Below are 13,057 nucleotides of genomic sequence, written 5' to 3' on the forward strand. Positions count from 1 at the left end.
CCTACTCTCTTTCCCATCTGCTTTTGAAGAAAAATACATTTTCATGAGGATGTAAAGATTTTTGTAAATACATTTCTCAAGGACACACATACCCATGTATCAACTTTTTTTTTCTTTATTTTTTTTTTCAAATGATCAATTAAACTTGCACAAAGATTAGCGCAAAAACAAACACTATTCATTTCGTCTGCTGATAATGAGAGTCAGCAGTGTGGGGAGTCGTGGCCTAATGGTTAGAGAGTCGGACTCCCAATCGAAAGGTTGTGAGTTCGAGTCCCGGGCCGGCAGGAATTGTGGGTGGGGGGAGTGCATGTACAGTTCTCTCTCCACCTTCAATACCACGACTTAGGTGCCCTTGAGCAAGGCATCGAACCCCCAACTGCTCCCCGGGCGCCGCAGCATAAATGGCTGCCCACTGCTCCGGGTGTGTGCTCACAGTGTGTGTGCATTTCGGATGGGTTAAATGCAGAGCACAAATTCTGAGTATGGTTCACTATACTTGGCTGAATGTCACTTCACCTATGTATTAACTCTTATTTTTTTAATTGAATGTAAATTAAATTTTCATGGCAGATACAACCAACAACATTGTCAATTTTAAGTCCCAATTGTGTTTGAAAATATCAATACATTAGCATTCGTTTTATTTGTATGTCCCTGCCAAGTGAGTTGGTAATTAAACATTAGCGTTGTTTTTATTTTTCTGTCGTTAACTCCAGTGAGTTGGTAGTCTTCAGTCATGCATGTTTTTCAAACACATATGATGGTGAAACAGCGTGCTGGACGCTAGATGGGCGGGGCCACAGTTTGTAAAGAGACATCACTGCCCCTTCGAAGAGAATTCGGTACTTGGATCCCATTGGATGAAAACCGGGAGTCCGATGGGCTTTTTGGTGTCTTGATCCTTTTTGTTTTTGAATTGCCACGTTAGGATTTGGTTAACCTCCTTCACGTTGGTTTTCTCTCAGTGAATCGCGAGGGTTAAGCAGTGGGTTAATATAAAGTACTTTTCTTTTCTTTTTTTGTACGGTACATTTTAAGCAATTTGCACAAGGAACTACACGCCTCCAATATCACCTTGTTGCTGGTGTGAAGTCGTGCATTGTCCGCTTTTCCAGACTGAAGCAGAGGAGTCGAAACCAGGCGCTTTTAAAATCATCTGAAGGTAAAGGGATGACATTTTGAACCTTGTTAACTTTGCTTATATTTCAACCTGTTTAAATGGTTCATATTTTCTGTTCAAATCGTCACTTAATTTGGGACCACAATCAACCTTGTTTACGTTCTGGATGTTTTCTGGCATGAGGTTTGGTTTCGTTCCGATTATCCATGTTTGGGTTGGCTTGGGCTTTTAAAGGATGCGATGCATCGATTTATACACGCATGGTATGATCTGATCAACGGCCTGTGTTTGAAACATCTATTCCTTTTGCATTAAATCAGCGCGTGAAGGGCATCGTTCATTAAATGACTCGCGTGGCTGCTGTAGTTACATGTAGCGAACGAATGCCGTTTGATCACCATTTCTTGTCGTGTACAAAATAAACAGTAGCCTATTTTCTAATGCAAAATATAAATACGTCAATCTGTCTTGAAATGTAAACTATTTGCTGCCTTATGTTGGGTTTAATCTATAAGGTCAGCTTAAAATGTTAAGTGCGGTTCTTGAGAATTAAAAGATTTGATGTTGTGGAATTCAAATCGATTCGAGTCGAAACGGGCATTTATAGCATCGCTTCACTTCAATAGCTGTCCTTTGAGTTATTCTGACCCGTCTCGTCTCTCTTTACCAGAATAAACTACTAAAGCTCAGAGAAATCGATAGTGTAAGTGGACAATCCTGGATTGCCGTCGTTTGATTCTACTAAATGTATAAATGTAAATGTAACGAAATGTTTGATATGGATATGTGCTGCTTATCTGGCCACTGCCTCGTTTTGACTTGAAATTATCACTTGAATCGCGTTGATGTCATGCTGTGTTATCACCCTGCCCTTGTAACGCCAGCCTGTAGATAACACCCTGTCTCTGTGTACAGAATCAGTTCTACAAGTTCATGACCGGACCGGATATTGAACCGTTTGAAGATTTTTTCATGAGATGTCGTTTTGTGTGGAAACTGTTGGTTCTAAGGAGCATTCACCAATTTCTTCTCAATGTAAAGGTTTTCGACAAAGAGATGGGCAGAGAAATATAATTAAAATGATGCACTCACGTGACACGAATATTCCAGGAAAAGCTATTTAATTCTAGCAGGAGCGGGTCGCCCGACATGGGTGTGGCCATGTTGAAATCACGTGACCAGCTGCGTCATAAAATTAACTAGTTACTATTTTTAGCAACACTATTATGCTCATTTTGTATAGTGAGTTTTGACAGTACTCAAACCTTTAAGTACTTCTAAAGTCAACGTTAGTCCAGATTATGGATCAGCATGTATGGCAGGGATAGGCAACTCCGGTCCTGGAGGGCCACTATCCTGCAGAGATTAGCTTAAGCCCTCATAAAAACTCACCTGCCTGTATCTATCTAGTAATCCCGAAAACACTGATTGACTTGTTCAGGTGTGTTTAATTAGGGTTGGAGCTAAACTCTGCCGGACAGTGGCCCTCAAGGGCCGAGGTTTTCTATCCCTGATGTATTAAGGTATCAAGACAGTCCAAATCGAATAAGTACAAGTGGTAAAAATTATACATCAAAGACACCAAGTATTACTAAAAAGTCCAAAACCACTGGTAGGCTACTATAAGGTCGAATAAGAGCCAGCTAAACATACAAAAACTTTCTCAGCTCACTTAATTTGCAAGACCTCAAATTCTTTGCAGGGAAATTTTAAACGACCTTGTTGATGTCATATAATGCCTTGCTAGACCATAATGGTCTTTTGTGACCTCCCAGTTGTCTCGGGAATTCGTCATACACTTTGTAATGCCAGCTGTTGTAATGGTTGTAAAAACCCTGATTGACTTGCCTGATCCGTCCAGAACTACAACTAATTTGATGATAGAACAAAGAACACATGAAAACAGGGCCTGCTTGTGCTAAAATGTATGATATTTCCTCTTTGTTTAGACGTGTGCCTGAGCTCGGTCTGGAGTTGAGCAGGGCATCTGCTGTCATTAGTTGTTTTAGCCACACTCCTGAATGAAGGACTCCTGACACTAACAGCTTTGTTTAAACTGGACAACCTCACAAGTCTCTCTTGCTGCTCGGCTAGACTTTGTTTACTTTTAGCCACTAGCGTTATGTAGCGATTGATAGTGCCTTTTATATTGCATCTTGTCAGCTAATGTTTTCATCACTTACTGAGTCCTCTTGTGCTGGAACCAATTCAGGTGTTGTTATTGTGGTGTTGTGTTTTTGGTTTGTTGATCCCTCTCAAGTCTGTGGTCGCTAATTTGCAGTCACCTTTGATTCTTTTTCTGCCATTTTCCTACACATCACTCTTTGCAGAGTTATAGTGTGGTCACATAAGCAGAAGAATTTCAGTATATTGTCACAGATGAAATCCAGTCATTTCAATAGGAATCCAGTTGGAGAGCGAAATATTTCTCCAGATAGATTTTGCATTTAGAAAAAAAAAGAAAAAGGGATAGTTCCCCCCAAAATAAAATGTTTAATTTACTCACCTCAAGTTATTCCAAACTTTTGTTGTGTTGAGCTCAAAAGAAGATATTTTGAAGAATGTTGGTAACTGATCAATTGATTTTACTTCTATAGTATGGAAAAAATATATATTGAAAGTCGGGTGTCTACCATCAGCGGTTTTGTTACCATCATTCTTCAAAATTCTATCTTCATTCAAAATGTCATATTTTGCTTTCAACAGAAGAAAGTAAGTCCCACAAGTTTGGAACATGTGGAGGGTGAGTAAAAGACGACAGAATTGTCATTTTTGTGTGAACTAGAGTATCATTCACTTCATTTGAGTAAAAATTGTGTTTAAGGGTGTTTGTATACATGTCTGTTGATGTCCTGGCCAATGCAGCATTCACAGATTGTTCCATTTAACAGCTTTTGAGCTCCAGCTTAGCTGTGACCTCACAGTGGGGTGGTGGAATTGGACAAGCAGATGTCCAGCAAGGAAGAAGCCCCAATTTTCAGTAGCGAAATAAACCATGTTAATCGTCAAATCTGTTTGCTTGTTCATTGAATTACAAATACTATGATAACCTGAATTTAATCATATTGATCCGTCCAGTTCACATAATGTGAATTACAGACTATCTGGTACTCTTGTTTCCTATGAAATTGCTTACTGAGTTTTTACCATTGGGATAATCTACTTGGCACTTGAGATCACTTTGCATTTGGAAAGAACATTTTGAAATACTACATTGTTATATTAAATCCTTTCTGGTGGTTTTATGATACCCTAAAACACTGCCGCTGACACAAGATGTTTTAACTGTCTGGAAGCTAGTGCTAAATAACTTGGCAGAGAGTTTGTTTGTGTCTGTTTTTAGATGGAGCTGATGTCCTGTTTTAATCCTTTTGGGCTCCATCCCTATCCATCACAGCGTCCTGCTGCGTGTCCAGTATGCAAACTACAAACAAACCATCATGCCACCACTTTACCATCTGTTCTTTCTCACCTTCTCCCTCTCCAAAACATCTTCTGTAATGCTAATCTTTTTTTTCGATTTGTCTTGAACATGTGAGATGGTTGCAGCCTTTGCTTTAGTCCAGTTCCACCCTGTTTTACGTAAGTGAGTTTAGGTTTCTTCAAGTCCTTTTACATCACTTTTTCCCTGTGCCATTTTGCTGCCTCTTTTTGACCATATCTCTCGTGTTGTTTTGGCAGCTCCGTTCTAGCCGTGCCCAGCCCCCGTCAGCATGGTACGCGCCACACAGTGGAGAATGTCCTCTCTTAAGGCCAATTTATACTTCTGCGTCGAGGGTACGCCGTAGTGTACGTCGTAGGCTACGCACGTAGGTGACGCCGTCGTGAGCATTTATACTTCTGCGTTATGTCTGCGTTGCTCTGCAGTTGCACCGCCGAAACGCTAGTTGGCGGGGGCGGGTTTTAATGTTCCACTGTGTTTAGATTCCTCGCGGGTGTTTTGAGTTTAGGCTACTACAACAAGCAATGGCGACTGAAAGAGAGCGGATCATGTTGGAGTTGGAGCTTATTGAGGTTGAAAAACAGTTAATTTTAGTGAAATTACTCAAATTAAAAGGCAGAAACGAGAGAAGGCGTCAGAGGAGATGGTACGTGCGACCCGTGAACCTGATGAGGCAGAAGGAGGGTGAATTTTCTGTGCTTGTCCGGCCACTGAGAGACATGGACGAGGAAATGCACTTCAGATATTTCCGAATGTCTGCAGGTAGATTCGACGATTTAGTTCGTCGTGTGCAGCCATTTATCGTACATCCGTGTACGCACAGTATGCCTGTAGACATTACGCAGAGACTGGCAATCACTCTTCGAGTTTTAGCTTCAGGTGGAAGCCAACAGGCTGTAGCAGCTAGCTACAAACTGTCGTCCAGCACAGTGTCTTCCATAGTCGCCGAGGTATGTAAAGCTTTGTGGAAAGCACTGCAGCCAGAGTTTCTTCCCTGCCCTTCAGTCGCCCAATGGGAAACTATTGCTGCCGATTTTTGGCGACTGTGGAACTTTCCGAACTGTGTTGGCAGCGTAGACGGAAAGCATGTCAACATAAAAGCACCACCGCACGCAGGTAGCGACTACTACAACTACAAGGGTGCACACTCCATTGTTCTGATGGCTACCTGTGACGCCAGATATCGCTTCACCATGGGGAATGTGGGGGGATACGGACGGGAAAGTGACGGTGGTGTCTTCAAGGAGAGCCGATTTGGTTCTAGGCTTCTTGAACACAAACTGAACCTGCCCCCACCAGCCAATATGCCTGAAACAGGAGTCAAAATCCCACATGTGATCATTGGTGATGCTGCATTTCCCCTACACAACACAACAACCTCATGCGTCCCTTTCCAGGTATGTCACAGACAAGATTTATTTAATGTAATAGTACTTCATGTATGTGTATATATGGTGGTGAATTGAGATAACTAGGAAAAAGTGTCCCAATCAACCTGAATTTTATATATATATATAATATATATATTCATTCCTGATCACAGCTACATTGACACTCAATGATTGCCTATCAATTAATACTGTTTTATTTTTCTACATAGGGATGAACCTACCAATGGATAAGCAGACCTACAATTACCGTCACTCCAGAGCCAGACGCGTGATCGAGAATGCATTTGGCATTTTGGTTGCAAGGTGGCGAATCCTTGGACGACCTCTAGAATGTCTGCCAGACAAAGCAGTTGATATTGTGAAAGCTTGTTCTGTTTTACACAACTTCCTGGCCTACACAGATGAGGTCAGCACACCTGTTAGCAGATACATCCCTGCTAATTTCACAGACACTGACACTACAGGGTCACCTCAGCTCGGGGAGTGGCGCAGAGTGGTGTCAGGGGACACAAATCTTTTGGAACCACTAGATCCACGTCACCTTTCAAGGGCCCGCTCCACCAGAGCTGCAGTTGGTGTACGGAATGACCTGACGGCCTTCTTTCAGTCACCCCACGGAATTGTGCCATGGCAGAACAACATAGTGTGTCGTGGTCAACTTGGTCAGTAAATTGTACTGGTGTAAAATATATACACCAATAAATGACATGCAACCATGTAAATAAAGACCAGTTTTAACTGTTCACGTTGTTTCTTCTTTAATTACAGTAACCTGCACAATACAATGTGCAAACTATGTATAAAATAATGTAACATGTAAAGGTGCAATGGTCTAGAATTGTTTATATTAAATATAGATGCAAAAGAGCAAACTATACACAAATAAATACTGTTATTGATCTTAATTTGCTGTAACCTGAACCATACAATATGCATACAGCAGGAAATGACATAATTGGTTTCAAACTATATATACAAATAGGTTAAAATATGTGTAACGATATCAACCTTCATATTCATCCGGAAGAAGAAGGCGGGAACCGGCGGACAATCAAAAACATTTTAATAACAAAATAAACACAAAAACAGCGCACCAGCCCCTCACGGACGACTGGTGCGCGCAAATAAAAACCAAAACACAACTAAAAGCCCAGGCCTGGTCCTCTCTCGTCCTTCACTGTCGTCGCTCCAGTTTTATATCCTTCCATCTCCTCCATGGGCCTCAAGACCGGTGGGACGAACAGGTGTAGTTCATCTCCAATCACTCCCCCGGCCTCGCTCCCATGTCCCTCGGCCCCGCCCCACTCGTCACATACCCCCATCGCCCCTCGCAGGCCGGGGGGTACTCCCGAGACTGCGCTCTACTCCCCCCCCCCCTCCCTCCGGGGGGGCCGCTCCCGGGGACCTGCGGGAACCTGGGGGTAGGACAGGCGAGGCGAGAGAAAAGGAGATGGAAGGAGGAGCGACAGAGACGAGAGAGGGGAGAGAGGAAAAAAAAAAAAAAAAAAAAAAATTCCGGTTCCCAGACGCACCGCTGCTCGGCCCTCCACCAGCTGGGTGATCTCCTCCGCGGTGCCTGGCGGTGGCACTGGACGGCCCTCGGCGGACGGCACGACACTCCTCCGCCGCCCGGTGGACGGCGACGGCTCCTCCGGTTTTGGGCAGCCGGCAGGAGTCCCCCGTTCCCTGCTCCTCCCCGTTCCGGCGGATGGCAGCAGGCTCCGGCCACCTGGCAAACGGCGCCGACTCCTCCGCTCCCTCACGGACGGCAGCCGTCTCTCCACATCGTGGGCGGCCGGTAGCGAGCTCGCCCGTCCCCGGCAACTCGCTCCAGCCCACCGCCTCGAGCGTCCATGGCGGCACACTCCTCGCCAGCTCGTTGGCACCGCGGATTCACCACAGCGGCGAGGGATCTTCAGCAGCGCGTCCCTCCTTCTCCCGGGCTTCGGCACCACTGTAACGATATCAACCTTCATATTCATCCGGAAGAAGAAGGCGGGAACCGGCGGACAATCAAAAACATTTTAATAACAAAATAAACACAAAACAGCGCACCAGCCCCTCACGGACGACTGGTGCGCATAAAATAAAAACCAAAACACAACTAAAAGCCCAGGCCTGGTCCTCTCTCGTCCTTCACTGTCGTCGCTCCAGTTTTATATCCTTCCATCTCCTCCATGGGCCTCGAGACCGGTGGGACGAACAGGTGTAGTTCATCTCCAATCACTCCCCCGGCCTCGCTCCCATGTCCCTCGGCCCCGCCCCACTCGTCACAATATGTAAAAGTGCAATGTATAAAGGTGCAATGGTCTAGAATTGTAGATTAAAAATAGATGCTAAAGAGCAAACACACACAAATGGGTAAACTATACATTAATCTTTATTTGCAGTAACCTGCACAAAACAATGTGCAAACAGCAGGAACAGGCAATTTTTTGTATGCAAACTATATACACAAACAGGCATACTATGTACAAGTTAGTACAACGTATTAAGGTGCAATGATACACTATTAACAATAAAAATGCACGAGAAAACTGTACACAAAAGCTACAAACTATATAGTATAACCTGCACAAATAGGTGCAAACAGACAAAATTATTAAAAAACAAAATGCTAAAGTGCATACTATTTACAAAAATGTGCAAACAATAAAACCTGCACAAATAAGTGCAAACAAGCAAAATATGAATAAATGCAAAAGTGCAAACTATATACACAAATGTGCTAACAGACAACTTACTAAAAGATGCAAAAGTGCAAACTATATAAAGATAGTGCACAGAATTAAAAGGTGCAATGTTGTAGAAGTAGGCACAATTGTTTATTTTTTCTGCTGCCACTCAAACAGGACCTTGGACACATCAAACATTGCCTGCGCCCTGTGCTCCTCCGGCACCCTTCGCAGCATGTCGGCAACAGTGTGCCCAAACCGGTCGCTCTCGTCATTTCCATGACTCAGTCTCTGTTGCAGCTCGACCCGCCGTTCCTCCAACTGAGCCTCCAGCCGTGCAACTTGCATTTGGACCCAGTCCTCTTGTTCCTTCCTCTTCCTTTTCTGTGCCATCCTTGGACTGGGGGACTGAAGAGATGTCTGGGGGGACTGAAGCGATGTCTGGGGGGACTGAAGCGATGTCTGGGGGGGCTGAAGAGATGTCTGGGGGGACTGAAGAGATGTCTGGGGGGACTGAAGAGATGGCTGGGGGGACTGAAGAGATGGCTGGGGGGACTGAAGAGATGGCTGGGGGGACGGTGGACATGCTAGTTGGTCGTTATTGGCTGAAGGTCTCACAACAGCCAAACCATTGGAGTTTGAGCTTGAATCGCTCCCATCCTGCGATTATGAAAGAAATAGCAAATAGTGTAAGTTAGTCTTTTATATATAAAAGCTGATGCATCCAGTGTTAATTCACAGATAAACAGAGCTATGAATACTGCATATTCCTACATTGCAAATGCTACGTTGTTGCGTTTGTATTATCTGCAAGCACAATATAATTACAATCTATTACATATAATATAAATACAATATAATTAAAACCCATTACACATGCTTTTTGTTTCCCAGGTATATTATTTTTGCACTAATCAATAACGTTACGGCGTGGTAGCATTGCTAGTTAAGTTAGCTAACCTAAAAACAACAGAGGTTCATAAAGGACGTGCATTATTTACCTTATCGTCAAAGTTTGACTCCGTAAGCCGGTGTTTCACATGAGGTGCCAGCCAAGACAGGAATAAATAAAACGCTGGGACTTTTTTCCCTCCTGGATCCCCGCTCCTTGTGGCGAGCTTTTTACGGAGGCGAACGTACTTGTCTCGACAGTTCTTCCATCTCTTCATACAATCCGCTACATCCAAACCGACGTTGGAGGAAATCTCTCTCCACGAATTCGCTGCCATCTGGCAGTCTTTGTATTCTGCAGAAGACGAGTCATACAGATGGCTGTATTTCCGCACTTCTTCAACTAATCGCTCGGTCACTTGGTCCATTTCCATTTTCTTCACTGAACTTTCACCTGAACTTCTGAATTTAAAAATGGCGGGCGGTGCAGAAGAACACGCCGGAAATGCGTAGCCGGAAATGCGATGCTACCAAGCCGACCAATCACAGATCTTGTGGTCCGCGTCGCCGCGACGCGTAGTTACATTTTTGAGGAGGTGCGCGTCAGGGTACGGCGAAGGGTACGACGTATGGTACACGTCAATGCGTATGCTACGCCGTACCTTCTACGCGCACCCGACGCAGAAGTATAAATTGGCCTTTAATCCTTACATTACGCATTGCAAAATAAATCCCTGCTGGGTCATTAAGGCCCATTCACACCCTATTCTCAGACAACACACACAACTCGCTCATCTGGAGTTAATCCTGTTGGAAGAGAGGGAGCAGGGTCGTTGATTTCCTTCCTGTTTATCTGCATGGTTGCTACTGTTTCACACTTTCAGTGCTGTCTGACACTTCAGCTTGACCCCTCAAACAATACTGACCCATTATCCTTCACTACACCCATCCAGCAACCATTCACAATGCAAATCAAACTACTAAAGGCCCTGATATTCTCAAGGCAAATTTCTATTTCGTTCCTCGCTTAGGAGTGAACAGTTTGAAATGCTTGAGCAGCAGTATACTTTTAGCAAACATCCTGTTGCTGTCCATGCTGCTGGGAGCTTATATTAGATGAATAAATATATCAATATTAGACAGGCAAAGTAATTGCGCAAAAACTATAAATAGTATAAATAAAAATAAATATTACACAACACAAATATTTAAAGGGGAAGTGAAGCAGTCAGTCAAGTTTAAGTAAACTGATTTCCACTTAAAAAATAAATAAATAAAAATTGTGTGTGTGTGTGTGTGTATATATATATATATATATATATATATATATATATATATGTGTGTGTGTGTATTAGGGCTGGGATAAACGATTATTTTTTAAACGATTAATCTAGCGATTATTTTTTCGATGCATCGATTAATCTAACGGTTAATTTTTCCGGGCCGATTCGATTTCGATTATCTCCCCATTAATTGACTACTAACAATTTATACATGTTGATTTACATATCTGAATGAAAAAAACATGAATTCCTTAACATTGCAATCTATGTTTATTGCTCTTAAAATTACAAAATAAAAGACTGACTAAGAATGCATTACTTTGCACTTGTATAGAGATAGCATTCAATAAAACCTTGAAGCCTTGAAAACACATAGCTTACTGAAACAAGCTTACTGAACACATAGGGCCTAGCTTACTGAAAAAAAAGTTCTTCTTTCAGATGAAAATAACAACAACTTGATGTCTAGCATTCAATAAAAAAGCCAGGTCACCAAAAATTCTTGTTTAGAGCAATTGAAAGAATACAGTAACCAATGTAAACTTTAGGGCTTTAAGCTAATACAGAGAGTGCTTTTCCAAAAAATAAAAATTAACAGTGGGAGCCAGCAGCCTGTCATGTAGCTCCACGTGAAACTTTGGCGTTCTGCCCTTTTTCTGTCGTGTCTAATGATTTTGGTTAATATGCACAAGAGAGAGAGAGAGAGAGCTCATGTAGTTTGAAGACTGTGAGTGCGCGAACGCGCGTGAAACTTGGGTGTTTCGCCCTTTTTCTATCGTGTTTAATGATTTTGATTAATATGCACGAGGGAGAGAGAGAGCAAGAAGCGCTCGTGTTGTTTGAAGACTGTGAGTGCGCGCGCACAGCCGGGGCTCTCTCTCGTACGCGCCCTGTCAGGCGCAGCACAGTCATTCTATTCTACATCACTCACCGATCAAATAAGGCTTTGACAGCCGCCAAAAAAAAAGATCAATGCAGAAAAACCCCTGGATTGGTTATATCACGTTGGACAGAATGTTGATCCGGCCATCGCGTATCTTCAGCGCACATAAGGTAAACGTTTTGCAAACGTTTTTTAGAGAAATAAAAACAGGTCGACGAATCGATGCGCATATTTTGCGTCGACGTCATCGATGACCTCGACGCGTTGTCCCAGCCCTAATATGTATGTATATGTGTGTATCAACTTCTGGGCCAAATCCTGACTGATAGCAACCCATTCTTTCATAATCACTTCATGGAGTTTGTCAGAATTAGTGGGTTTTTGTTTGTCCACCGCCTCTTGAGGATTGACCACAAGTTCTCAATGGCATTAAGATCTGGGGAGTTTCCAGGCCATGGACCCAAAATTTCAACATTCTGGTCCCCGAGCCACTTAGTTATCACTTTTGCCTTATGGCACGGTGCTCCATCGTGCTGGAAAATGCATTGTTCTTCACCAAACTGTTGTTGGATTGTTGGAAGAAGTTGCTGTTGGAGGGTGTTTTGGTACCATTCTTTATTCATGGCTGTGTTTTTGGGCAGAATTGTGAGCGAGCCCACTCCCTTGGATGAGAAGCAACCCCACACATGAATGGTGTCAGGATGCTTTACTGTTGGCATGACACAGGACTGATCGTAGCGCTCACCTTTTCTTCTCTAAACAAGCCTTTTTCCAGATGCCCCAAACAATCGGAAAGGGGCTTCATCGGAGAATATGACTTTGCCCCAGTCCTCAGCAGTCCATTCACTATACTTTCTGCAGAAAATCAATCTGTCCCTGATGTTTTTTTTGGAGAGAAGTGGCTTCTTTGCTGCCCTTATTGACACCAGGCCATCTTCCAAAAGTCTTGGCCTCACTGTGCGTGCAGATGCGCTCACACCTGCCTGCTGCCATTCCTGAGCAAGCTCTGCACTGGTGGCACTCCGATCCCGCAGCTGAATCCTCTTTAGGAGACGCTCCTGGCGCTTGCTAGACTTTCTTGGACGCCCTGAAGCCTTCTTTACAAGAATTGAACCTCTTTCCTTGAAGTTCTTGATGATCCTATAAATTGTTGATTTAGGTGCAATCTTAGTAGCCACAATATCCTTGCCTGTGAAGCCATTTTTATGCAACGCAATGATGGCTGCACGCATTTCTTTGCAGGTCACCATGGTTAACAATGGAAGAACAATTTCAAGCATCACCCTCCTTTTAACATGTCATGTCTGCCATTCTAACCCAATCAGCCTGACATAATGATCTCCAGCCTTGTGCTCGTCAACATTCTCAC

The 13,057-nt window shown here is 43.4% G+C and overlaps 1 protein-coding gene across 1 annotated transcript in view; it reads left to right on the top strand.

Moving 5' to 3' along the window:
* The first annotated feature begins 1,019 nt into the window (after positions 1-1,019).
* The window catches only part of LOC132142649 (protein piccolo-like), a 36,757-nt gene continuing 24,719 nt past the window's right edge, over positions 1,020-13,057 (top strand). Inside the window, exon 1 of the mRNA XM_059552671.1 lies at positions 1,020-1,165. The gene's annotated coding sequence lies outside the window, so the exon portion shown is untranslated. The remainder of the gene's footprint in view (positions 1,166-13,057) is intronic.

This window comes from Carassius carassius, chromosome 6 (genome assembly GCF_963082965.1).
Source record: "Carassius carassius chromosome 6, fCarCar2.1, whole genome shotgun sequence".
Lineage (NCBI taxonomy): Eukaryota > Metazoa > Chordata > Actinopteri > Cypriniformes > Cyprinidae > Carassius > Carassius carassius.